The sequence below is a fragment of the Crocodylus siamensis genome, chromosome 4 (assembly GCF_052110815.1).
Source record: "Crocodylus siamensis isolate JL-2025a chromosome 4, ASM5211081v1, whole genome shotgun sequence".
Classification (NCBI taxonomy): Eukaryota; Metazoa; Chordata; order Crocodylia; family Crocodylidae; genus Crocodylus; species Crocodylus siamensis.
The window spans coordinates 73,050,566-73,076,861 of record NC_143398.1 but is presented as its reverse complement, the minus strand read 5'-3'; the positions used below and the strand labels follow the sequence as shown (position 1 = coordinate 73,076,861).

Here is a 26,296-nt window from a genome sequence, read left to right as displayed (position 1 = left end):
GGGCAAATTTGTGTTCTGTTCATTCCTGCACTAAGCCTAGTCCACTTACAGAAACCCACATAAATTGGTTCAAATCCACCTCAGGCTTTCTGAAAGTCTGTACCCAGCCTTAGCTTTGAAAGCTTTCTTAGTACTCCACTGCCTGAGTACATAGCTGAAACATACTGTAGCACCGAATGTCTGTATACCTTAACGGTGATTGCTGCCCCATATGCCTTTTCCACTATGATTCTCCTCAAGTTACCAAGAGGCCCTTTCTCGAACTCCTTTCCACTGCCAAAGAGTCATCCTCTGTTGGTTCCTCAGCAGGAGGAATAGAAATGCAGAAAGTTCATGCTCATTGCTCAGCAGATTTATCACACTAATTTCTACTTGCATGTAATTATAAAGTATCAAATTAGCTGAACACAGGTTGCTGGAAGAAACAATTTAGTGAGGACATCAGGAAGCAAATGTGTGCGCAAAGCTAGGTACAACTTACCGCTGAACCAGGGGTCTCTGTAAGTGTTTCTTTTATCATAGTGCTACCTTTGTTTATTAAAAATGGAGCTTCAGTGTTACCCAACATGTATTACATGAAAGAAACATATGCAAAGATGCCTAAACTTATGAGACCAGCTCTTCATTTCAAGTCCACTTGATATTCTCCAGCACATGACTGTTGAACTGGATATACCTAGAATCTTTGGCTTGTGTAGGGCTTCTCAGTATGACCTTACATCAATGAAAATCCATGACCTTGCAAGACGAAAGCCATCCCTCCTCACTTTCATGTCACCATCTCACAAAGAAAAAACTAGACTGCAAGCTGGAATAGGATTACATACTCTGTTGTAACAAAATTCCACAGCTTCACTTGTTTAAACCCTATATTCTAGAAGATACAGCCAGATTTGGATTTTATTCTAATAATACATTTTCTAGCTAAATGTAAAAATCACTTCAGATTTGGTCTTTTACATGCCATTTAAATTCTTAAATGCACTCCATGCACTCCACAAATTCTTAAAGCACTCCATGTTCAGATCCTACTTTTACCTCAGCAGCCTCCTCAAAATGCAAATTAAAATCATAACCAAGATGAAAAGAAATATTTTGTTCCAAAGCAGGAGATTTTTTTTCTCCTAAATATATACAAAGCCTTAGGCAAAGGGAGATGAAGTTATTGGCTTTTAAAATAAATTGTTTATCCTTAAGCTATTTTGCCTTTCTCTTCCATTATGCAGCAGAGCTTGGATTGACCAGAGATAAAAATACCATTTTTAATTTTATTTATAATGAAACCAAAGATTTTGCTTGCACAGCTAAATAAGATACTGCCTAATGCAGTTAAGGATGTATGTTAGTTTTGGGTTGCTCAAGTATGATTGATTTGCCTGTTTTATCCTTAACTTGCTCAATAAAATACTAATGCGTGCATGGATCATCATAATTCATGTCCAGACATTCCCATGGCCTTAAGAGTTCTAATTTTTCTGCTGAAGTCACCATGTACTTGGCCACATAAGACCTTGGTGCTTTTCTGTATAAAGACACCTTGTCTTCTATCAATTTAACTATACCATCTATTTGGGGAACCAATGTCATGTCAGCAGGTTTCTAATATGTTTCAGAGCAGCTGCGCTCAATCTTTTTGTCTCACAGGCCAGATGGCCTGCACCCAGTCCCTCCACAGGCCAGATCAGGTCAGTGGGCATAATCCAGCCACATGGATGGGGATGGCAGGCAGCCCTGATCTGGCCATGCAGGCTTGGGAATTTGGCAGAGGGGAGAGGTGATAGTACTGACCACTCCCCTATGACCAAAGTTCCTGCCCCATGGGGAGCCCACAGGCCAGATGCCATGATACCATGGGTTGCGTCTGACCCAGGGGTTAGGGTTGAGCACCCCTGTTTTAAAGGCACAAAGACTCTGTTTTAAAGCTTGCAATATCTGGGACGGGAGAAAAAATCAGGCTAAGGGGTACAGCAGGACCCTGTCCTGCAGTTTTTTATTGTAAATGCCCCAATATATGAGTATTAAAGACTCAGCTCCTGGAGTCATACAGCTGTGGGAAACTACTTTCACCAACTAAAAATAGTTGTGGGGACATGGACCCACATAACCCTTCAAACAGTTTAAAATGTGGCTTAAGCCTAAAGTGAACAGACATACAAGGCTCTTAAATAGGTTCACATCTATGTGGAACAGTTCAAAAGCGTACATGGAAATCAAGTATTATTTTAAACTAGTTCACTGGTTAATGTTCTATGCAGACAACAAGCATTCTGCAACGTGATTCTTGTCAGTCCTCTACATATCCCATACTGCACTGCTTCTCCCCTTCCCCCCACCCCTCCCTAACCGCACACTGCTGCAACTGGCTGCTCTGGAACACAACAGAACTCTACTGCCCCTTCTCCACCCTTTTGTTGGCACTTTAAAAAAAATCAATTAGTTTCCATTCTAACAATGAGGGATGTCCTCACTCCTTACTTGATCACAGGCCCTCATCATGCTGTCCAGCCCCTGGGAACCAAAAACCATGGATCCAAGCAATATCTCCCTTCCCCTGACAAGTCAAGAAAGCACACTGCAGTCTTTAGCCATTTTCAGGCTATTCAAGTGTACTGAACTCATGTTTAGTAGAGAAGGGAAAGCAGAAAAGCAACTATACCAACAGCCACAGATCACCTACCTGTGGCACCCCCAAGCATAAGAGTAAGCACTGCCCCCATTGTTATAGGTGTTGCCCCCTTGAGCCTTCTAGGTTTCAGAGAGAAAGCCTAAAAATATAGTCCCAAAGGTACCATGCACAGAAAGCAAATAAATCTGAAATTTATATTTAGTCTCATGGTATACATGCATGTGTATCATGGTTTTTTAATGCACACAGGCCAGCAACACTGGATTACCTACAAAGCCTACCTGGGATTCCTTGGTTCCACTTTGAGTCCATTTATATTTACCAGCGCTGAAATGTTGCATTGATATCAGAATTTAGCTCATTATGTTCTACTGTGACATAAGCATGGCTAAGACTTTCAAAACTGATCAGTGACTAGGAGTGCCTTGATTTTAGGGAGTACCAGCTGAGACACCTTAAGTGACTTCTCTTGATAAAATGCTGACTGAATCCCTTTGAAACATGAGCCTTTCTTAAAAGGTCTTGTATCAGGTCTCCAGAAGTTAACATATTCAAACTAATTAATTATGATTAAATATGTAAGCCACAGGTTTATAAAATGTAGCTGTCCACGCTTTCCTAACAGCCCCATGCACCTTACTCATTATTGCAAAAAAGTTTGACCACAAGCTTCATATAGGATTTTCCCATCACAGATAAGAAGCCAACTAAATTATGATCCTAAGAGCTAAGAGAGAACAAAGATCTATTTAATGAACTTGGAGGCTGGACTCTGTTTGAAGAAAGCTATATACTTTTATCTCTTTGAAGTATTCTCGAGTGCCTCAGTATATTGATCCCTTCATGCAACTCAGTAGAAAAAAAATAGGGTTGATATTTTGAAATTACTACTTTTCTCCCCACCATTTACAGCACTGTACAGCTGAGGTGTATTATTTAGTTCTGAAAGCCAGGGGTTGGGCTTCCTGTGAAACAGCAAATACAGACAGACACAGGAGGGAGGATAACAGATTAGATGGACTGCTTGTTTGATCCTGCTTGGCATTTGCTCTGATTAAGGGAGAATTTAAAACACTGCAGAGCTGCAGTTCAGTATTTTTTAATGAAATATTCCTGGGGACAGATCAGTTAGGTGTCTCCCACTGTGTCCATCTGCACCAGGCCATGCTGTAATTGCCACTAATACAAGATAAGTTAGGAAGCCTTTGGAAGCCTTACTGTATTCCTGTTATATGCAAAGAGTATGCCATCAGCACTAAAGGAAACAATTCTCTGACTTGTTTTCTTCCCACTTGGGCTGAGACAACTCATTCTGCTTTTTTATTTTATTTCTCCTTCTATTATTGTGTATTTTTCTCTGTTACTTAATACTCCTTTGTCTGCCTCCCCTTTCCACCTCCTTCCTACGGTTTAACAGAATGCAGCCCACTTTCGTGCTGGGAGCATCTACTGTGCCACTCACAGCAGAGAAGACAAGCTTGGGCTTGCAGACTGCTGGTCGAATTGACAGCTGCATCTTCACAGGTGGCTACATCACGAGCCCAAAAATACAGATGGAAATAGAGCTGTTTTTAATGGGTGTGTGTCAATTTCCCAGAAGAAATGGAAGCATAAAGCAATAGGAGCATGGTCAAGCTGTTCCACTCCCTGCAGCTCTTCTATAGCAGCCATCTTCCAAATTAGTTTCTTCTTCAAACCTGCCAGACTAGAAGTACCATTTTAGGAAATGTGAGATTATAAGGTTATAAGGTGATACAAATAGGACACTGGATAAATACAAAACACCCAGTTCTTATAGAGTACTTACTTAGTAAATAAAATTGCATATCTTGCCTTAAAAAGGAGATCAGTATCATTACCACAGAAGGAAAAAAAGGATGGGAGGTGAGGTGCAGTGAAATGACTAACTCATTGTCATATTACAGGCCTGTTACAAACCCAGGTCCTAGTCTCTGGTTCTATTTACCACCAGTCCCCTTCTCCCCAAAATCAGTGCTATTTTAAACCTTACTATATAATGGCACTATATGCTATAGACAGCTGGCTGTAAAAGACACTGTCAAAACAAAAGATGGTATCAATACATTGGTGACTCCATGTTCATATTATATATGAGATATATATAGTTATATCATATCATACCATATATATATGATATGAAGATGCAATGGCAGTCACCAACCCCTTTTGGCCATAGGCTGCATGCACAGCAAGTTCTCAGAACATGTAGCGCAGCTCCTCCTGAAGCACTGCATGTGATGTGAGCACTTCCCCTTCCTCCTCTGCCTCTCCAACTCTGAATTCAGTAGCAGGAGAAAGGAGGGGACAAGTTGCTGCCCTTACCCCTCCTTTTCCTTACTGCTGAATTTGTGTGGGGGCGGGAAAGGAAGAGGGGAGAGGGTAAGCAGCTGGCTCCAAAGGTGTTTGAGAGCAGGGACACCAGGGAGCTCATACAACTTGTACCACATGTGGCACTTGGAGCTCACTGGGACCCAGGATCATAGCAAAGGGCTCTGACCACATCCCCGTTAGCTGTGTGGCACAGCCCAATGAGTGCTCTGCACTGTGCATGCACCACAAAGACAAAGGGGGTGTGGCTACACTGCGATCCTAGACCCACTCATGAAAGATATTGGGTCAAATATTTTAGTCCTAAATACCTAAATGCATGCCACTGGTAGAGAACAGGAAAAAGTTGCTTTGAATAATAGGCCCCTGTAATAAGAAAACGGTTAGGTGAAAAACTCATATGAATGCTAGAAAGTGGGGCAGGAGGGGAGGACAAAAAAAAAAGCCTCACCTAGTCTAAGTGAAAAGTCCTTCCTGATCCACAGGGATCCTGGTTTTCCGTGTTTAAAAATCCAGAATTCTCTGATAAACACCCCCAAATCTGTCTTTTTAAGTGATCAAAATAAAATGCCACTACACACACACACAGGTACCAGTTGAACACAATGTTTTATTAATATAGTTACAGTTTTAAAGCAATTTGGGAGCCTACCAGTGCCTCAGTCATTATAATGAAATAAATCCTAAATACCCATATATTTTGGCATTTGCTTTGGATTTTTTTATCATGGAAAATCAGAGCTCCCTCTGCCCCCTTCGCTCACCAGGGCATAGGTCCAGCTGCAGCTGTTCCCTCTGCTGCTTTATGGTACTGAACAGCCCAGATATGCCAGTGCCTCTCACTCCCAAGCCACATCTTCCACCCTGTCCCCGCTGGTGCCCCTCACTCCCAACCCGCAGCCTTCTGTCCCCCCCCAGTCCTGCTGGTGCCTCTCACTCCCAACACACTGTCTCCCACCTCTAGGCTACAGCTCCCCAATCTGTGAGGAAAAGGGTGGATATGTTCGGCGGGGAAGGTGCCCAACCATAGACAATGCTACAGGCAACATCAGGGAGGGCACATGTCCTCCCCACCCCCAGATTTATGTGTCCACAGATGGTACAGAGTTGCAGCCCAGTTGGACTGGCATGGGCAAGAGCCACCTCTGTGGCCCAGCAGGTGGGACCCAGCACAGGACAGTGGAATAGGGCAGTGAGACTTGTTGCCACCACCAGGACCCCTGCATCATCTTTGCCACTAGCATCATAAGGAGTAATGGACCAAGGAGGTGAGGGGTCCGCCAGTGCTGATACCTCTCTCAGGCCACTTGCATTGTCCCCTCCAAGGTAAAGCCATAGCCTGAGGGAAGCGGTGATAGCAGCAGGGTAGAGCCATGGCCCAGCATGTAAGTGGCTGGCAGTGGGAGAAGGTGAGGGCAGCACAGTCCCCTCCCACCCCCCAGTCTGTTACTCCTCATGCTGCTGCTGGTGTGACTGGTGCAGAGGTCCTGGCAGTGGTGGCAACAACACTGAGCCTCTTCACACTGCCCCACTCAATCCTCCTGTGCTGGGTCCCACCCACAGGGCCATGGAAGTGGCTCCTGCCCGTGCCAGTCCAGTCAGGCTGCAGTCCCATGCCCCCTGTGAGCACAGAAGTCTGAGGGGGCATGTGCCCTCCCCACATCACGTATGCCCCCTTGCCCCATAGACTTACATGCAAGGTGTGAGAGCTGCTCTCCACCACGCTGCCTGGCTGCCATGTGCATATGCACATACAGGCGGCATTCCTTGCCTGTGATCATCTTCCTCCCACTCCCCCCAGACCCAAGCAGCCCCTTGCAAGCTGGAACTCTGCCAGCCTGCAAGCAGAAACCTGAAATTGTCCATGTTTTTGACCCTTTTGACAAGGAGAAAATCCATGTTTCTCTGCAAATGGAAAACCCAAATCCAGCAATCAATTTGACCCTTAGCATGTGAGCAAGATACACAAACTAGCTAGGCACCTGAGGGTTATCTGTAACTGCAGAAAAAAAGTTAGTAGAACTTCTCTCCTGCCATCTAGAACTACATGAAGCTGTGCATGGAGGGAATAGAATATTTTGGAGGTTTTGGAGTGGTGATAAACTGGGTTTCAAAAATCACGGCCTAGCTGTGAATACTCCAGCTGATGTGAGCCCTCCCCTCTTTTTGATTTAACTTAGTCTCCTTACCACCAGTCTGAGTGTTATCCTATTCATCTAAAAACTACTGTACTTTCCTTCCACAGCCCATGCACCTACCTACTATTGCTTTCATCTCTGATTTATAGCACAGTTTGTCATTTCAGATGCTACCATGGACTGATGCCATATCTTTAAAAATGGCCTAGGAGGACAAGCAATGGTGACAGATACTTAAAATTGTATTGTCAAATCTTGTTAATGGTCATTGCTTTCCAGGGTCAGTGCTAGCAGCCAATCATTTTTAATATCCGCACCTTCATGAATCAAATCCTGCTCAATGCACCTGTATTCAGTTAAAAAAATAATACGTTATTTGGATGCATTCACAATTGATATGGTCACATTCATTTTATACTTTTCTAGTTGCTGCTTAAATATTTGCATTTATTACACTTCGTAGTTTTCAAAGCACCTAAGAAGCTTTAGCTAACTGATGTACAGATATGCAAGGCTATTTATTAGCAAGTTGTTCCTCCTTCCCAGTTAGGGGAACGCTCAACAAGACTTCAGGAAGGGAGACACAGTGGGTGCATACAAATGCATTTAGGGTTAGTCCCGAGGGAAGACAACATTTTTGCCATTGCCATTGACAACTGCTGCAGTTTTAACAAAGAAAGCCACATTTTGCACCAACTAAATTCCTGCAGGGCAGCTTTCCTTGACTCACAGCCAGACTTAAACCAGGTAAGTCCAAGGCTGGGATCCAAAACCCCTGTCAATAAGTCTTAAATTCCATGGTGCTACCTTCTCTTACTTCAAGCCCCCACATGCCTGTATTTTATTTCTGCACATGCCTAGAAGTGCCCTTCTCTGAACAGTTCAGCACCTACCTGGGGATCGACGAGAGCCACTTCCATGTAGTGATCCCCAGTAACATCTCTGATGAACAAGAGCTGTCGAATTAAAAAAAATAAAATGCCAAAGTGCACAAAGATAAAGATACAGACACTGTTTTTGTCATACAAAAGCACCTACCCTATAATCTGGATTTGGGAACTACAATCCTCTACCTAAGTCTCCTAAAATTCCTAATCTGATGGATGTGCTGAGGTCACCCAACACAGAGAATCAGGTTCCTTACAAAGATGATGTAGTTTTAATAGCACATGCAGGCTTGTGGTTCTATAAGTCAGAATACCACCTGCCCATGAGCTTTACAGCCTTAGCCTGAAAGAATTCAAGTTCTCATCTTCCACCTGCCAGGAGAATGCCTTTACCAAAGGACATAGGCTAGGCTTGCTGGGAGCATTCCCTCCCCATCCTGCTGAAGATGAACTGTGCAGAAAGAAATGCAACATTCATTCAAAGAATAAGAACTAGTCTGACTCTGTAGCCTAGTGGCTGCGGTATTCACACGGGAAGATTAAAGTTCTGGGTTCTGGTCCGTAATCCCAGGCCAGCTTGTCACATTACATTAGATAGGTTACAAAAGTAGCCCTGGAAGCAGAAAATGAAACTGCCATGTATAATAATGAGCTCTGCAACTGTTAGGGGAGGCAGGGGTGTGTGTCCATCCCTGGAGTGTACCAAGCACATTAAGCCCTCAGAAGAATTGAGTACTGTTCTGCCTAGTTTCTAGATCCAAACCAGTATTAGGCAAAAGCTAGGCACATCATTGCTGAGGCCAGGACTATTCTTTACATGTTCAGGAGGAAGAAGGACAGGTATTTTTTATGTCAAAATGAGAGAAATGCCCAAGTAATAAAGTATAGGCCAGGGTTCTCAGCCTTTTCAAACTTGAGGCACCGCTCACTGGACTCAAGGCACCCCTCTAACTCTTGTAAATTGACTGGCATCAAATTTCAGCAATTAATTTTTATATTACAGGATTTACCTCCTTGTACAGGAGCCAGGCAGTGGGGATGCGGGTTGGCCAGGTGGAGCCAATCCCCCATCTGTCCATCTGCTGATACCTTGAAGCACTCCTCACAGAACCTGGTTGCACCCCAGGGTGCTATGGCACTTTGGCTGAGAATCACTAGTCTGGGCTTCTCCTGAGTGAGGCAGTTGAGGAGCAGGGTTCTGTTTTGGATTCACATGTTTTGGGTCTGTTGAGGCACCTAGGAACAGGGGTTAAGTCTCTTTGAACTGCACCTAGACGTTCACGGTTTCCACTTGGGAAAGTTCACAGATAGGACTTGCCCCAGGTTTACAGATTAAAGGCTGAGAAGCCCAGAGACAAGTTAAGTGAAACATTTTTCATTGATAGTTTATTACATCATTGAGGAGGACAGATGCAAACAAACTGTTCCATTCAACTGCCCCTTTTCATTATTGTTTATTATATACACTAGAAACTAATCACATCCAATAATCACTTGCTGACTCATTCAAAAGCTGCTGTAAGTTATTTTGAAAGTGGAGAAGGGTAAGAAATAGCTCAGTAGCATATGACACGCAATCAAAGAACAAGGCAATGAAGGTATTTAACTGGAGTTGATATGGCTAAGCATAAGACCACAACATCCGTTAACCACAACATCCATTTAAGGTTCAGTTCTAATTCGCTAGGTTAGGTATAGCATTGTAAGTGATAATATATGCACTACTAGCAAAAATCAATCCTGTTATTCTGGCCAAGAAGGCAGGCAATCTATTCAGCTTAATTACATGCACAATCTAGGCTATTCAGAGAATGTTAGGACATTGAATGAATTGCTTATTCAACAAGCTCAAAGCTTGCATTAAGAATGAGGTGCTTTTAACAGTCATGTGATCGACTACCTGATTTTTGAAGCTTCCCAGCCATTCAAGAAGAAACTACTACTGTCTGTTTTAAGCATAGTCATGTCAGACAATCACAAACTATGTTAGCAACCTGTGGCACAGGCATATTCAGAGAATTCACATAATTATCAGAGGCCATAGAGCTTTCATAATTATTTCCACTTTTCACCTGCTCACAAGAACAACTGAAAGATTAATTTCATGCTATGCTGAATTCCCAAGGTACCAGGAACATCCGATTGTCTGAATTAGCTGCAGTGTGCACAATCAGAAAGCTGTAGGAGAAAAGATCACCTTCCAACATAATTATACAGTTTTATGCAGTGTTCATAATACTTAAATCCTATATTAGTATTCCAAAACACAAGTCCAGTATTGTTCACTTTTAAAAAACAGCTAACCTTAAATAGATCTTGATCCCAACAGCAATAGCCATTACAAGGGTGACAGACCATCTGTTAATTTAAGGTACTTTAAGATTCAGCAAGAGATATACTCCGCTCATGATTTATGAATAAATAACCATATGAGGTATAAAGACAGCCATAGTATAACAGGAACTTGTTTATTTACAGAAGTAAAATGCAATCCTTATGCAGGCTTAGACCAGTAAGAAATTTCCATTTGTTTTTCCACCCACAAACCCCAGTTCAATCTATGAAATATGACCTTGTCAGTAAAAAAAGGTCTTTCTGAAGCAGAGCCATATTCTGCTTGTTAAATGTCAGAAATTTTAATTTAAAAATGTGGCTCAGAAATTGTAACTTTTCAGTCATTTCTGACAATATAATGAGTTGTACTGGTCTTAACAGCACAGCTACAGCAGGGAAGAACTTAATAGTCATTTCTGTTGGGCCAGTGGCCCAGATGTCCTGGGACAAGTTAGAACAAGTAAGCAGCAGCAACTGTTGAGGCAAGGGTCACAATGCTCTAATCTGTTCCAGAAATTACTCTCTCCAGTGGTTAGATCAGAAGAGAATCAGGACTCATTCCCATGGCTCTCACTGACAGCTTTGGAAGTTACTTAACTTCTTTCTGTTAAATTTAACCATGTACACACACACACACACACACACACACACACACACGCATTCGCATATTCCTCATGAGCGTATGTGTGTGTAGTAAAACCCAACATGATCACATAGTTAATATCTTTGAAAATTTAAGGAAAAAGACTCCTCAAAATATACAGAAGCTTTTACACAAGATACTTTCCCCAATTCTTTAACAGCTTAGCCAAGTTTAAGTACCCTGTTGGACAAGGGAAAAAGCCACAAACATTAACTCAGCTTTAAACTGGATTTGATATCAAGATGGATCTCTCTCCATGACTTTGTTGCTTTTTTATTTTAGTTCCCCTTTCTTCCTTTTGAGAATTAGACAAATCTGGAGGACAGATAACCTGTGATCATGGGTTCGATTCACTCCCAATCATTCAGCTTGACGGAAAAGATGCTGTAATGGAGACTGTTTCAACATATCTCTCTGTTCCTAAGAATTCTTCAGTGTAATTATCAAGCTCACACAATTCATCTTGTACCACAAAAATTGGGCTTTTGTTGGGTTTCTTAAAAAGACCAAATTCTACTCTAGACAAAGACATGCCACACTGGATCAGACTCTAGATACCATACTGGATCAGACTGTAGATGAAGACTGCTGTACTGGATCAGAACATCCTTCATGTCTAATTTCCAAAGGCATTGCTATGGCATGTGTTAGGCACTGGCCAATTATACACATCTACATTTGTGCTGCAGAGGAGGGATGACAAACAATTATTAATTTAATCAGATACTAGAGAAAGAAACAATGGATTATCTCTTCTACGAGAAAATGGAACAATGTTTAATTTTATAGAGCAGCCCACCTCTCCAATCACATCCTTGTGATATTTTGAAGCACGATGCTCATTTAACATTGAAGTTAGTCCTTTCATTGACGGACCATAGTTAGTCTGTTACAGCTAGGTATGTATGAATTAGAAAGGCTCAGGAAAACCTCTTTTCATATTCAGTTCAAAATTCTCAGTTAAATCATAACTATGTACCAATAGCAAAAGATATCACATGTGGTAGCAATAAACTAAACTTGATCTTAGCCAAAAGGCCGGAAGTCCAAGAAGTGGTCAAATTTAGTCTGCTGCTTTTATGTGTGATATCTATTGCTACTGGTACATAGTTATGAGTAACTTGGAAAAAAAAGCCCTAGCCCTCCTACAAACACCAAGAAATCCCTCCTACAAGGCACACAGTCTAAAAGATACTGAAAACTGGAGAGGGCCTGAAAAAAGCCAAAATTAACTTTGAAGCCACCAGTAGGTATCTTACTAAGAGTCAGAAGCAGCTCAATCAAAATAAATTGAGAGACAATTTGATTAGGGTACAAGTATTTTCACAGGGAGAAATACTTTGAACCAATAGTAAGGTTCTAATATAGGGAAGAAAAACCAGTAGCTTGAACCTAAAGCCAGACAAAAGTCATCCTAGAAATAAGGCACAATTCTAATAAAAGGTCAATTACCACTGGAACAGACTACTAAGAGATGTGATAGAGTCTCAGTCTTTTGAGGCCTTCAGATCAATAATGGATGTCTGTACTAAAGTTGTGCTTTGGCCAAGCACAAAGTTATGTGGATCAATATAGGGTAAAGAGTGAAGTTTAATAGCCTGAGATATACAGGAGGTCAAACTATATGATCTAATTGTTCTTTCTGGCAATATAATCTAGGAGCAGTTTTACAGATTCAAGGGATAGAAGAGAGAATAATGAGACAAAGGGAAGTGAAGTGGCATTCATTGCCTGGACTAAATGCAAACAGGACCCAAGACTACTGTGCTACAAAATTATAGTCTCATAGGTAAATGTGACTCTTTATTGGACATTTGATTTTTAACCACAATACAGCCTTCTGTTTGAGAAAGACTTAGATTTCTATAGAGAACATAGACTTGTAATAGTGAAACATTCTATTGGTTAGAATTACCCTAGACAAGAATTACAACCTTTGGATGCTTCCAACTTTCAAATCAATTCCCTATTTCAGCTGAAATTTTTCTATGCTTGGCCTCTAGAGATTGTTTTTAAAATGAACGAACAAAAGCTGCTGTCCTAACTGAAAAGGAGACTTAAGCTGCCTTTTGTGCCACAATTCACAAAGCTGAATTTTTCAAGTGGCAAGTCCATAAAGAGGGCACAAGCCTCCAGGACATCTTGCAAAACAAAGTAGCAGTTGAGCAACAGAATATATACATTATACACACACCAAAACATGTTAATGTTCAGCACGATGTACAGAACTAAAAATCTTATTTATGTATCTCATGAAGAAATGGTTGCTCTTTGCTGTTTACTAGATTTCCATAATTCAGCATTTAGATTTGCAAACCTGGAATTAAAGTTAGAACAGTAAATGCCCCCCTCCCCGCCAAACAAAACAAAACAACCCACCACCTGCAGGCTTTTTGGGACAGGAATGATCTTATGTCTCAACAGCATCCAACACAATAGGCTGTTAAAGTTTCCATGTCTAATGCAATACAAAACTAGAGATTACAAAACTTTACCTTTGAGGGAAAGAAAGGTAGAGAGACTCTTGTCTTCTTTACGGATAGATGGGAAGCCTGAGATTTCCAGAAATAAAGTACTTAGTGGGAGGAAGGCAGGGGAAGGAAGCGAAGGGGCCTATATTAGCCTCTGTCCATTCCTTTTTTTTGAAAAAACATAGCTGGTAGAAAAGCTAGTAGAGAGATTTACAGTATGGGACACCACTTTGGTCAAAACTGCTACAGAAGGAAGTATTTTTTTGTTCAGTGTGCTTAATGTTTGCTAGCATTTGTATAACTGAAACAAGTGAAAAAAAAAACACTTGAGTACACTTGTTAAAGATGCAGGACCCTGTAAAGAGAGTAAGTGGTCACACAGCTGAAATGCAAAACTGGTTCAGGCCATCAGTTTTATTTGGTATCAGGCTTCTAGTGTGACCAGTCATAGGCAAGTCAGTTGGGTCCAAGTCCACAATGAGCAGTTCCAAAACTGTAGGTCACAACCCCAAATGAGGTCGCAACATCAGTGGATGGGGTCACAGAGGTGAAAAGCTGTGGGTTGGGAGTGAGGGGCCATGCTGAGGAAATGGGGTCATCCCAAGGAAAAGTTTGGGAAGCACTGGTGTAGACAGAAGTGACACTAGGCATCACCATGCCTAACATCTAGCCGGTGTTACATGCCCCAGGTTTCTGTACAGAGCATGTATTAAGAAGGCATGAGGAGAATTAGGTACCTACGAATGGGGAGAACTGGGACGTTGACCCAACTAGTAGAACACTGCAAAGAGAGGGGAGTGTCAATCTCTCCTGGTTTTAGAAACCTCCCTACATCTGTCTGAAAGGCACTTTGACAGAATTCATCCTTGGGTGGCTGCAGCACACACTAATGGCCATGCAGGCTACTCCAGCTCCTCCTTGTACCCCCTCACAGTGTCACATATGCCAGCTTGATGGAAGTGTTCTATTACAGTGGAAGGTTGCCCCACAGTCTTGAAATAATTGATCTAACTTAATCTATTCAGTCACGTTTTGGTAATGGACTGGGACCTATTTCAAGTCCTACCAGCACTGGTCAGGCACCAGTTGTTCACCCACAGAAGCCTTACACATCAGAAGCTGTATTCATGGCCTTCATAGCTATGCCCATGCTTCACAGGTGTCAGTCACTTAATTTTATGGGGCTCCTCAGTCCTGGCTGTACACTCTGCCCTTAGACACTAATTTCTTGGTCTGAGCCTTGTCCTTCCCAACCTTGGCCCTTTTTCTCTTGCTGACTCCCTCAGTCTCTGGTTAGGGAACATCTCTATAACTTCTATTATTATAGGACAAACTTGTTTTTAATGAGAAATTTGGCCCCTTGTGGCAGGTCAGCAGAAGGCCCCCTGTTGCAGAAGGCCTATGAGGAGTAAAGAAATTCAGGCAAGGTAGGCACAGGGTCCTCTGAAATCCTATGTCATAAGGAAGTAAAATCCATACTGGTCTTGGATGGGCCACTGCAATGGGAAGCATGCGTGCGTGCATTGGGATAGGAGGAGGAAGGGTGACTTGGCACTTCCAGCAGTCAGTTGCTGAGAACAACAGTGGAGGGACAATGACTTGTATTCCAGTCCTGGAAAAATGTTGACGGCAGGAAGCACTGGCAGCAGTTTTGATGTAGTCACTTGCTCCCTCCTAATAAAAAAACTACAAAACCCCATAACTACCAGCTTACCTCGAGATCAGAAGCAATAAAACTAGCGCCTGTGTTACACAAGAGGCAAGGATTTTTTGGGGATGATATCTTTCTTCGGACCAAGTGCATACTTGGGATAAAGTTAGACAAGCTTCCTAATGTGTAAAGGAGCACATGCATTTGACAGCTCGTCTAACTTCATCCCAACTGTGCACTTAGTCCAATAAAAGACATCACCCCCCAAAATCCTTGCTGCTTGAATAATTCCTGGACCACCGTGGCTACACCTCACTCTAAACACCTGTGTTACCACATTTAAATAATGCCAACGTTTTACAAAGGTTGATACACTGGCTATCTTACCGGAATGCATTTTAGTAAACTAATTATTTTTCAGTGAAGTGAGAACCCAAATTACTGATAACATAATTCAAAATATGAGTAGTTAGCATACAGCAAGTTAAGCAGAACAATAATGCAGCGAAACTAAAGTTCCTTTTCTGGTTTCTTTATGGTCCAACCGTATCAGAGTTTAATGTACTTGTAAACATGCATATCACCATATATGCTCCTTAATGTAAGGGTCAGTAACCATTTGCCAGTGTCTGCTGGAATTATAACCTGGTTGTGTCTGCAGCCTGGAAGTCTCTGCCCCTCTGCCCCCTCTTGCCCCACAGGACTAACCAGACCCCTCTGCAGCAAGGGAAGTACAGACCCAATGGCACAGCAGCCTCTGTAAGAGGGGAGTGCTGAAGATGGGATGGGCCTTGCACTGCTCTATACCAGATTCTCTATGCCAGATGTGACCTCTGCAGGCCAGACTGGGCCTCTTTGCTGGGTTCTTAATGGATTAGAAACCTATATTTAATATCTGTATGCCATATATTCCTATACCTCAGAATAGGTGTATAGAAGTTAGAGTACTTACCTTGAGCACCAGTTCTCAAAATTCAGAGCACCTCTTGGTACCCTGCTACATGTCCTCCAAATCACCCCCACAGCCACAACCTGGTCCTCTGGTTATAAACATAAACCAAGATATGCAAACTGCTTTCAACTAAAGATCAAACCTCACTCTGGGTCAGTATCCCACAGCACTTCACACTCCCCTCTCAGTTGTCTCCTTTCTGGGGTACTTCAGGTCTTTCTCCTACAGAGTACAAAACCAGACTGCCTCCTCCTATTCCAGAGCTTAACTCTGGGCACCACTCTTCCAGACACATGGCTCATCCATCACGCACAGGCATATTTTCTTAGCTCAAATTAGCCCTTCTCCTGCTGTTACCTGGCTGCTCAGTCCCATATAGCTAGCTTTTAGCTCAGCTTTTCTTTCCCTCTTAAAGTGGCAGAGGAAAAGGCCCCTGTGACATGCATCCAATGTAAAACTCCCATTCACAGCTTGAAGCCCCTTACAGGTTAAGTCAGTCCCTTTGGGGACAGTTGGACTGAATCCTTTTCTAAAAAATGACTGTAAGAAGAAGCATGTATGGCACCAGCACAAACCTTTTATAACAGCCTAGTGACCAGAGCACTTAGCCAGACAGTGGTTATATGTCACCTTGTGCTCAAGGGATAAAGGTTGTAGCCGTTTTGGTCTGAGAAGACACCTTGGGCTCAAGGGAACTCCAATGCAAATCTCCCAAGGGAGTGCCATAACCACCACAATATAGGCAGGGCCAGATTAACCCTTTAGTGGGCCCTAGGCAAACAGACTTGTGGGCCCCGGGTTGGTCGAGACTCCCCTCCCCAGCCTGGTGTTGCCACCTACAGGGAGTGGGGCTTGCAGCTGCCACTAGGAAACAATCCCCATGGTAGCAAGGCCAACAGAGGGGAGGGGAAGAGACAGTAAGGGAGGCAGACCAGGCCATTCGTACCATTTCTGCAGAGGGAAGGACCAGGCCCTCCCTCAGGTCAGGGTCCTAGACATGTGCTGAGTTTGCCTGTGCACTAATATGTCCCTGAATATAGGCTAAATTGGGTATGGATACTCTCTGCTGCTCTTGTTGAAATTGTGTCATTGTGCAGAAAGGAATGCAAACATCATATGGTCAGAAAAAGAGACTACAACCGGGAGTCAGATTGTAGCCTAAAGCACTCCCACTGGATGGCAAATCCTAGTTTCCAGTCACTCAAAGCTCCTGGCTTCTTGTTTCCACATTTTAAAGAGTGGAAAATGCACATGAAGTTCCCACCACAACCAGTCTCCTCCCATCCTGTTCATAAAGGAAATGGCTTTTCTTTGTGTCAAATTCAGTGCTATATCTGTGTTAAGCATGTGCTAGGAAGGAGCTTCTAGGTTATTCAAGCCAGTGCACCTTTCTGCAGCAACCATTTCTCAGTTCAGCTCCAACATGCTTCCTAAAAACAAAGTTATGCAATTTCACCCCATAGTGAAGGCAGCAACAGTGCCAGCATTGCAGCACCCTGATTGAGAACCACTGCTTTCATTGAAGGGATACCTAATTTGTAAATCCAAAATGACCTTAAGCAGAAAGTAGGCACCAAGATACTCAGCCACAATACATATGTCCAGAACTGCTGCTATTAGCACAACTTTAGGTGTCATAAGTAATTTTACTGGCCAAAACTTGGCTCCTAAATCTTAAAAAAGGGGGATAGTGTACATGCATCTCACGGGGTGTTGTGATGCCTAAAATCATTAATGTTTAAAGTTATTTGCAACCCATGTTTGGAAGGTGTAAGATATGTGAATGTGTACACATGGGAAACTAAAGTTGCTTCCTGTTGAATCTGCTCCTGGCAGTGAATGCAGTTTTACTTTGTTTACAATAATGGGGACAGACAGAAGTACAGCTCCCAGCTGTGACTCAGAACAATTACTGCAAAGTGATCTGTGTTACAGCCTTACCCCAAACAGAAGTTCACTGTTCATTCCAAGGGGGAAAGCAAATCTAGCAGGTCCCCATAGCAGCAGCCACAGCTCTGTGCTAGAGCTCACTGTTTTAAGAATGGGAGGAGGGGAAAACAACAGAGGGAGTTCATTCTTGGGCTCTTCAGATGATACTGAAGGGTGGGGTGGGTGAATTGGAACACCCCCCTCCCAGGGGGCTCTAATACACCCACCCCACCCTTTAAGAGGGCATTGAAAAATCCCCAGACTGAACTCCCTTTGCTTCCTTTCTCCCCCTCCCATTCTGAAATCAGTGACAGGCCAGGAGCTCCTCAGAAAAGGTGCTACATTTTGAAATGTCTTTATCTCATAGTTTCATAGTTTCATAGTAGCTAGAGTCGGAAGGGACCTAGGTAGATCATCTAGTCCGACCCCCTGCCTTAGCAGGAAAGAGCACCGGGGTCAGATGACCCCGGCAAGGTGCTCATCTAACTTCCTTTTAAAAATCCCCAGGCTAGGAGCCTGCACCACTTCCCCTGGAAGCTGGTTCCAGGCCCTAGCCACCCTGACTGTGAAGTAGCGCCTCCTAATATCTAATCTAAACTTACCCTCCGCCAGTTTGTGACCGTTATTCCTGGTCACTCCTGGCAGCGCACGGGGGAACAGGGACTCCCCCAATACCTGCTGATCCCCCCTGACCAGTTTGTAGCAGGCCACAAGGTCCCCCCTTAGCCTTCTCTTGTGGAGGCTAAACAGGTTCAGGTCCCGTAGCCTATCCTCATAAGGCCTGCCCTGCTGACCCCTGATCATACGAGTGGCCCTCCTCTGAACTCTTTCCATATTGTCCACGTCCCTCTTGAAGTGTGGCGCCCAGAACTGGACGCAGTACTCCAGCTGCGGCCTGACCAGTGCCGCATAGAGGGGGAGGATCACCTCCCTGGACCTGCTCGAGATGCATCTGTGGATGCATGATAGGGTACGATTGGCCTTCTTGACTGCCTCCCCACACTGCCGGCCCATGTTCATCGTGGAGTCAATGACGACTCCAAGATCCTTTTCCGCCTCCGTGCTGGCAAGAGGAGAGTTCCCCAACCTGTAAGTGTGGTGCCGGTTCTTCCTCCCCATGTGCAACACCTTGCACTTATCAGTGTTAAACCCCATCCTATTCTCATCCGCCCACCGTTGCAACCTGTCAAGGTCAGCTTGTAGCCTATTGCACCCTTCTAGTGCACCCACATCCCCCCACATCTTAGTGTCATCAGCAAACTTGAACAGGGTGCTTTCTACCCCCTCATCCAAGTCACTGATGAAGATGTTGAACAGTGCAGGCCCGAGGACCGAGCCCTGCGGAACCCCACTGCCCACATCCTTCCAGGTCGAGAAGAACCCATCCACTACCACCCTCTGGGTGCGGCCCTCCAACCAGTTGGCGACCCATTTGACCGTGTGGGCATCGACACCACAGTCTCTCAGCTTTTTGATGAGGACAGGGTGAGAGACAGTGTCGAAAGCCTTCCGGAAGTCCAAAAAGACTACATCCACAGCAACCCCTGCGTCTAATGATTTGGTGACCTGATCGTAAAAGGCCACCAGGTTGGTCTGACAAGACCTGCCACTGATAAACCCATGTTGGTTGCCCCTGAGCATGCATTCCCCCGCAAGGCCCTCCTGGATGTGTGCCAGGATAATTTTTTCAAAGAGCTTACCCGGGATTGAGGTCAGACTAACTGGCCTGTAATTTCCCGGGTCCTCTTTTTTTCCCTTTTTGAAGATAGGGACCACATTGGCCCTCTTCCAGTCCTCCGGCACCTCGCCAGAGCACCACGAGTGCTCATAGAGCCGTGCCAGGGGTCCCGCAATGACCTCAGCCAGTTCCTGTAGAACCCTAGGGTGAAGATCGTCCGGACCAGCGGACTTGAACACGTCCAGCTTCTCCAGAAGTACCCTAACTAACTCCTCGCTAACCCTTGGCCCAGGCGTGTCTCTCTCGGGGCCCGAGGGGGGCCCAGCAGGGAGGTGGCTGAACTGGTCCCTACTTAGGAAGACAGAGGCAAAGAAATCGTTAAATATGTTAGCTTTGTCATCTGGCGTGATGACTAAGTTGCCCATCGTGTCCTGCAGGGGCCCCACATTACCCGGGACCCTCTTTTTACCCCCTATGTATTTGAAGAAGGACTTCTTATTGTCCTTAATCCGGGAAGCTAGTCCTATCTCCAACTCTGCCTTGGCCCTCCTGACTGCCCCCCTACATCCTCGGGCGACTATAACATAGTCCTTCTTGGCGATGACCCCATCTCTCCATTGGGTATATGCCTCCCTTTTAGCAAGGAGACATTCCCGGATGCTCTTAGTGAGCCATGGGGGTTTATGTGCCCTCCTGCTCCCTTTGACCCTTGTTGGGATTACCTCCCTTTGGGCATGGAGGATCGTCTCCTTAAGGAGCAACCACTCACCTTCGACATCTGATTCCCTTCCCCTCTGGGTCCTCAGCGCTTCCCCAACTATCCTCCTTAGCTTGTTGAAGTCAGCCCTCCTAAAGTCTAGGGCTGTTGCCTTGCTGCAGCCCTTTGCCACCTTACGCTGGATGGTGAATTCCAGCAAGCGATGATCACTGTCTCCCAGGTGGCCCATCACCCGCAGCCCCCTCACCAGGTCATCACCCGTGGCCAGCACTAGGTCCAACAAGGCGTCTCCCCTGGTGGGACTGTGCACCTCCTGGGTTAGATGGAGGTCCTGCAGTCTGGCTAAGAACCGACGTGAGCGATCAGACTTGGCTGACTGCTCCTTCCAGCAGATGTCTGGGAAGTTTAGGTCCCCCATGATGACCACATCCTTAGCCCTCACTGCCTCTGTAAGCTGACCTAAGAATTCCAGGTCGAGCTCTTCTCCCTGGTTGGGAGGTCTATAGTAGACTCATACCTCATGCAATGAAGGGTCAGTTTTTCAATCGATCGGCCAGGTTTTAAGCTATCTGCAGCTGTGCACTTGCGATTGGTCATAGCTATAAACTGCTTTCTGTGGTCAGATTGGGTAAAAATTGTCATTTCCATCTGCACCCAATATATTTCACCCTTGCCAGTCTGGCAGCACTCTTTCCCACACTTGTGGCTAGAGTCACTGATTTTTTAATGGCCCATTAAATTAACCTGAAGAATTGCTGTAATTGTTAGTACCTGAAATCTGTTGGAATTGAAATGGCTACTTGTAGTGAAATAAATGGAGCTTAGGATGGCACCCTGGAAGACTGGCCTATGTATATAGAGGGGTTAAAATAGTATTATATTTTAATAGTAAATAAGCTTCTCCCATAGAAACATGTAACTACACTACAGAGTCTGATGGGACAAAAAATGTACAGTTTACTGCAAAGGCTTAGCCTAGAAAAGTCAGCAGGCAAAACCTTTAAAGAATTATTAAAAATTATCCAAAAGCATCTGGCACTAAGCCATTGATTATTGCACAAAGATTCAAGTTCATAAGAGAAATCAACTTGAAGATGAACTGATTTTCCCTTTTGCATTGCTATGTTAAAGATGGACTTAATGAGGCCCTCAGAGAGATTTGTGCATGGGCTACTTAATTAAGCCATACAAAGGAAACTCTCAAAAAGGAAGACCTCATCTTTAAATCTGCTGTTGAGGACTAGAACAGCTATGGAAACTTCAGCAAAGGTTGCCATAGGATTGCAAGGAAGAGAGCCTATGGATATAGGAATAACTCATTCCAGTTATTAAATATACAATAGAAGAGCCAGTGCAGGCAATGCCCTAATGTGTAGAAAAGGATCTTACACCCTCACTGATTGCTAGTTTAAGGAATGCTACTACCAAAGCAGTAAATAAAAAAGATATATCCAGGCAGTGTGTCATACTAAAAGAAATAAAGGAGAGAGTACGACAAGATATAGAAAAAGAAAATAAAAAAGCATATGTGATGAATAGAAACAGCAGTGACACAGACAGCAAGAGTGAAGTAGCTAGTCTGGGCCTGCATCCTGTGAAAAAGGATAATAAAAAAGCCATCAATTGACACCCCAGGTTACTGGGAAAGCCATTAAGATAGAGTTTGATACAGGTTCTGCAGTGTCTGTTATCTCATATTCAGAATACGAAAATCTTTTAAAAATATTAAATTAAGGAATAAACTTGTTAAAAACATGGAGAGAAGACTGTGCCAAAGAGGTTGATGTCAATGCCACTAGAACGTAATAAGTGGAACCTCCAGACTTACATATAATTGAAAAAGAGACAACTGCTCTGTGGGGCCATGAATGGTTAAAAGCAATTCCTTGGACTGGAATTGTGTAAAGATGTTGCAGCCATGTTCAAAAGTCACTGCAAAAACAGTTAAACAACAATTTGAAGGTATATCAAGCCAGTCCTCCTCAGTGTTCAGGGAAGGCATAGAAACACTAAACATATCAGACCTAGGATAATGATAGAAGATGCACAGACCAAATTTTACAAAGCTTGGCCAGTTGCTTACAGCCTATGTGCCAAAGTAGATGCTGAACTGAACCACATAGAGGGCATACTTTCAAAAGCAGCCTGGAGTGGGGCATATCTATAGTGCCAGTTGTAAAAATGTGGTACAGTAAGGGTATGTGGAGGTTTTGGTTACTAGAAACTATGTTTTGAAAGTTGGCAATATCCCCTGCCTTTAACTGAAGTTATTTTTGCTGCACTATTAAGGGGCAGCACTTTAGCAAAACTGATTTAGTGCAAACGTAGCCCGGGTGGCATGCGGCTGGTACCCCCTCTTCATTTGAAGGGATGTTAGCAGGTGTGGCATGCTGGGAGTGTGACTGCCTAGCTTCAGGCCAGCTCACCTCCTTTCCATACAGAGCAGAGACCAGAGACACCCAATGATGCTTAACTACTTACAGGTTTAATTATACGATATAATATAAAAACTTATAAACATGTACACACGCACACACATTATTTACAGATAAAAGTTTTTAAAAGTCCTTAACTCTTATTAACCCTAAACCCAGGCAATCTCAGCCGGATATGGTAGACAAAGGCACTGTATTAGCACAGGCTTTAACCCTCCTTGGCCTTCCAGTCAGGGTGCAGTCCTTACCTTCAGCAGGGCCCTCCACCAGACCGGTAAAAAAGGGCCAGGGACCCACCACGAGAGCTGCCCGAGAGCCGAGGGCCAGGGGTTCCAACTGGCCTGGAGGTGGGCAGGGCTGGTAGCCAAAGGTCCCGGGGACCACACCCAAGAGAGGAAAACAGCTTCAGGGAGCTACGTAGCCCGTACGAAGGTGGATGAGAGGACTGATGAGAGGACTTTAGGTTAGGGTTCAGTCAGAAGGATTTGGGGTCCAGAGTGGGGGGCCACTGATTATGTGAACATCGAGCTGCCATCTGTGAGGTTTGGGCTGCAGTGTAGGGGAGGAATGGAGCTGTAGATAGTGACCCTGGCATTGGGGCAGAAAATGGGCAGCCTCCCGCTTAACTACATCTATCAATTAATTTAAGATCAAGGCACGGCAGGCGAGAAAGCAGGCAGTTAACCCAAGAACAGCTGGGTGGGCCATGTGGACATTGGCCCCAAGCAGGCTCCCTGTTACATCCACCCCCTCCCCATCATGGGGCTTCCCTTTTAATCACCTAAACTGGGGAGGGCTTCTCTTCCCCTCTTGGGAACTGCAATCACCTTCCTGAGTGACTCATCACCATGCTGGGAGTTGTCTAGGCTTGTCTCTCTCTGTGGATTGGCTACAGGGGCCTCCTTCCTGACTAGGATGTTTGACCTGTCTGGTAGATGCTTGCTGCGGGAAGGCCCAAACTGCCTTGTGCTCTCTCAGCCCCATGTACAGGGTGGTGCCTTGTGCAGGGGTGGGGACCTGCGCTACCTCGTGCAGCTGCGATATCCCATCAGCTCCGCTCATCTCTCTTAGCCCCATGCACCACCCTGTGCATTGAAGAGGTGCCTGCATTGTGCAAAGTTGGGGACCCGTGCTACCTTGTGCAGCCACCAAGGTCTGGTCCACTCTCTGGACCCTCTGTGCACCGACGCTGTAGCTGCCTCCATGGCAGGGCTGGGACACAGCTGCCTGATGCTCCCTGCTCGGCAAAGGCATCTTCAGGGCACTTCTGGGGCAACTGCTCTGCCCTACTGGTCAGTGCTCCAACTCTTCTGCAGCCCCGTCTTCATCATCCCTCATCAAAGCTGCCCATGTGCTGGGCACACAGATTTAATTCCTTCTGGAGGCTCTACCCCTAGATTGGAAATGAACCAATGGGACAGCCTGACCGTTAGTTTCCCCTCAGTCCCCTTCTTGACCTCATCCCTAGTCCAGGGCAGGACAAGCCTTCCTCCTGCCTTCTCCTGATTGGTGGGGAAGGGAAATGCCCTCATCAATCAGCCTGAGCCATCCAACTCAAGCCATAAAGACAAGCTGCCACCAGCCAGACTGCCACACAAACTGTATTACAGATGGAAATACAAGATGCAAAATGTTTATCTTACCATAAACATGCAAAAAGTGTTATATGATGCCACAGCAGTACAATAGACTAGAGTTTGGCATTGCCCCTGATCCTGCTATATGGCAATGAACAATGGATCACGTGTTACAAGGCAGTCAACAAAATATTATTTGTATGAAATTATTTTGACTGGTGATGAGGAACACATGACTGTTTTGAAGAGAACCTAGAAAAATGAAAGTTGTGAGCAAATTGTACAAAACCCAAACTTTTCAGAGTCAATTAATAGTATGTCCACAATTAGTGATGCAGAAGGCCTCTATAAACCTCAAGAGAAGATTAAAGCTGTTCTGGAAGCCCCACAGCCAAAAAATATTACACAATTTATATCTTTTCTAGGATGTATTATTATAATAGTTGTATATAAAACTTCACAACTGTATTGTATCCTTTAAACTATTTTCTGCAGACAAGCCACAAATAGGTTTGATCATGTGTCAGAAAGCTTCCCTAGAAGCAAAAACAAATGATTATATCTGATATGGTACCTGTTCACTTTGCTGTCCATGGCAGCAGGGTGCTTTAGCTAGAGCTCAATCGATAAGCTTTAATTAAAGCACCCTGACTGCCATTTTTAGCATGTCATGCATCCTTCCATGGCACTGGGACTGTTATATCCAGGGATCCTAATTTTCTTTTTGCCATGGAAAAACGCAGAATCCGTATTTTTTCTCTTCCATTTAGGCCTTCTGCAACAGATGGCCTTTTGCTGACCTGCCACAAGGGGATAAATTCCACATTAAAAACAAGTCTGTCCTTTAGTGATAGCAGTTATAATATAGAGATGCTCCCCAACTGGAGACTGAGGGAGTTGGGAACCGGGATAATGTCCCTCTGTCAGGGAGCAGGGAGCTAGTTAAAGACAGACCAAGAATTTGCAGGTTGCCAGCAGCTCCACAGTAAAATTTGTTATTTAGTTCTTCTCATTCCCATATGCCTATGTTTACTGAATCCAGTGATCACTACAGGCATTTTTACATATATGCTCAAGGAGTGGGACTGGGGTGCTTTAATTAGAGTGGTTTTGAGAGATGCTCTAATTGAAGCATCCACAGCTTCTGATTTATTCAGCATCCTGTGCTTCAAAATAGTAGTGGGGAGCTTTAACTACAGCTCATTCTCTGAGCTTTAATTAAAGCGTCCCTGCTACCATTCTGAAGTGCAGGGATGCCGAATACACAACACACAGGGTCTGCTGGAACACGCTAATTAGCATGGCAGCAGGCTCGATTAAGCGAATTTGCTTTGACATAAAGTAATTAAAATGTGTCAGAACATCATCCCTGCATGTGTACAGACACCCTAAATGTCCCAAGCCAAATTTCACTCTGGATAATGTTCCATGAAATTGCACTAACATCAGTGAGGTTGTAAGTTAACAGTAGCCCAACACCTCACTTTCTAATTCATGGTATCTTTACTTGTTATTGTCACACATCTTTGGTTTGCCCTGGCACATTTAAGAGTAGGTAGACTACACAGAACTATTTCTTAGATATTGTCAATTTTACTTATTCCAACTCATGTTTATCAAGCACTAATATTTTAATACGGTGATCTTCAACCTGTGGTCTGTAGGCCCCTGAAGGTCCACAGACTATGCGTCTAAGGGGTCCACAAAAGATGACTATGATAAGTCAAAAGTATGCGAATACCTATTCTTACAATTCAAAGGGATACATACCTCCATTCAAAGTTTCCGAAAAGAATCTGCACCTCCATTCAAAATTGTTTAGGTCTGCAAATGAAAAGTTGAAAACCACTATCTTAATCCATTACCTTACTAACAGCACATGAGCTTTTAAGTAGGTTCAGACAGCAC

The 26,296-nt window shown here is 44.1% G+C and overlaps 1 long non-coding RNA gene across 1 annotated transcript in view; it reads right to left on the bottom strand.

The window, feature by feature from the left end:
• LOC149865869 (uncharacterized) overlaps positions 1-26,296 on the bottom strand; it is a 157,201-nt gene that overhangs the window by 127,910 nt on the left and 2,995 nt on the right. The window contains exon 2 of the long non-coding RNA XR_016441559.1: positions 26,159-26,212. This is a non-coding gene — a long non-coding RNA (uncharacterized LOC149865869). The remainder of the gene's footprint in view (positions 1-26,158; positions 26,213-26,296) is intronic.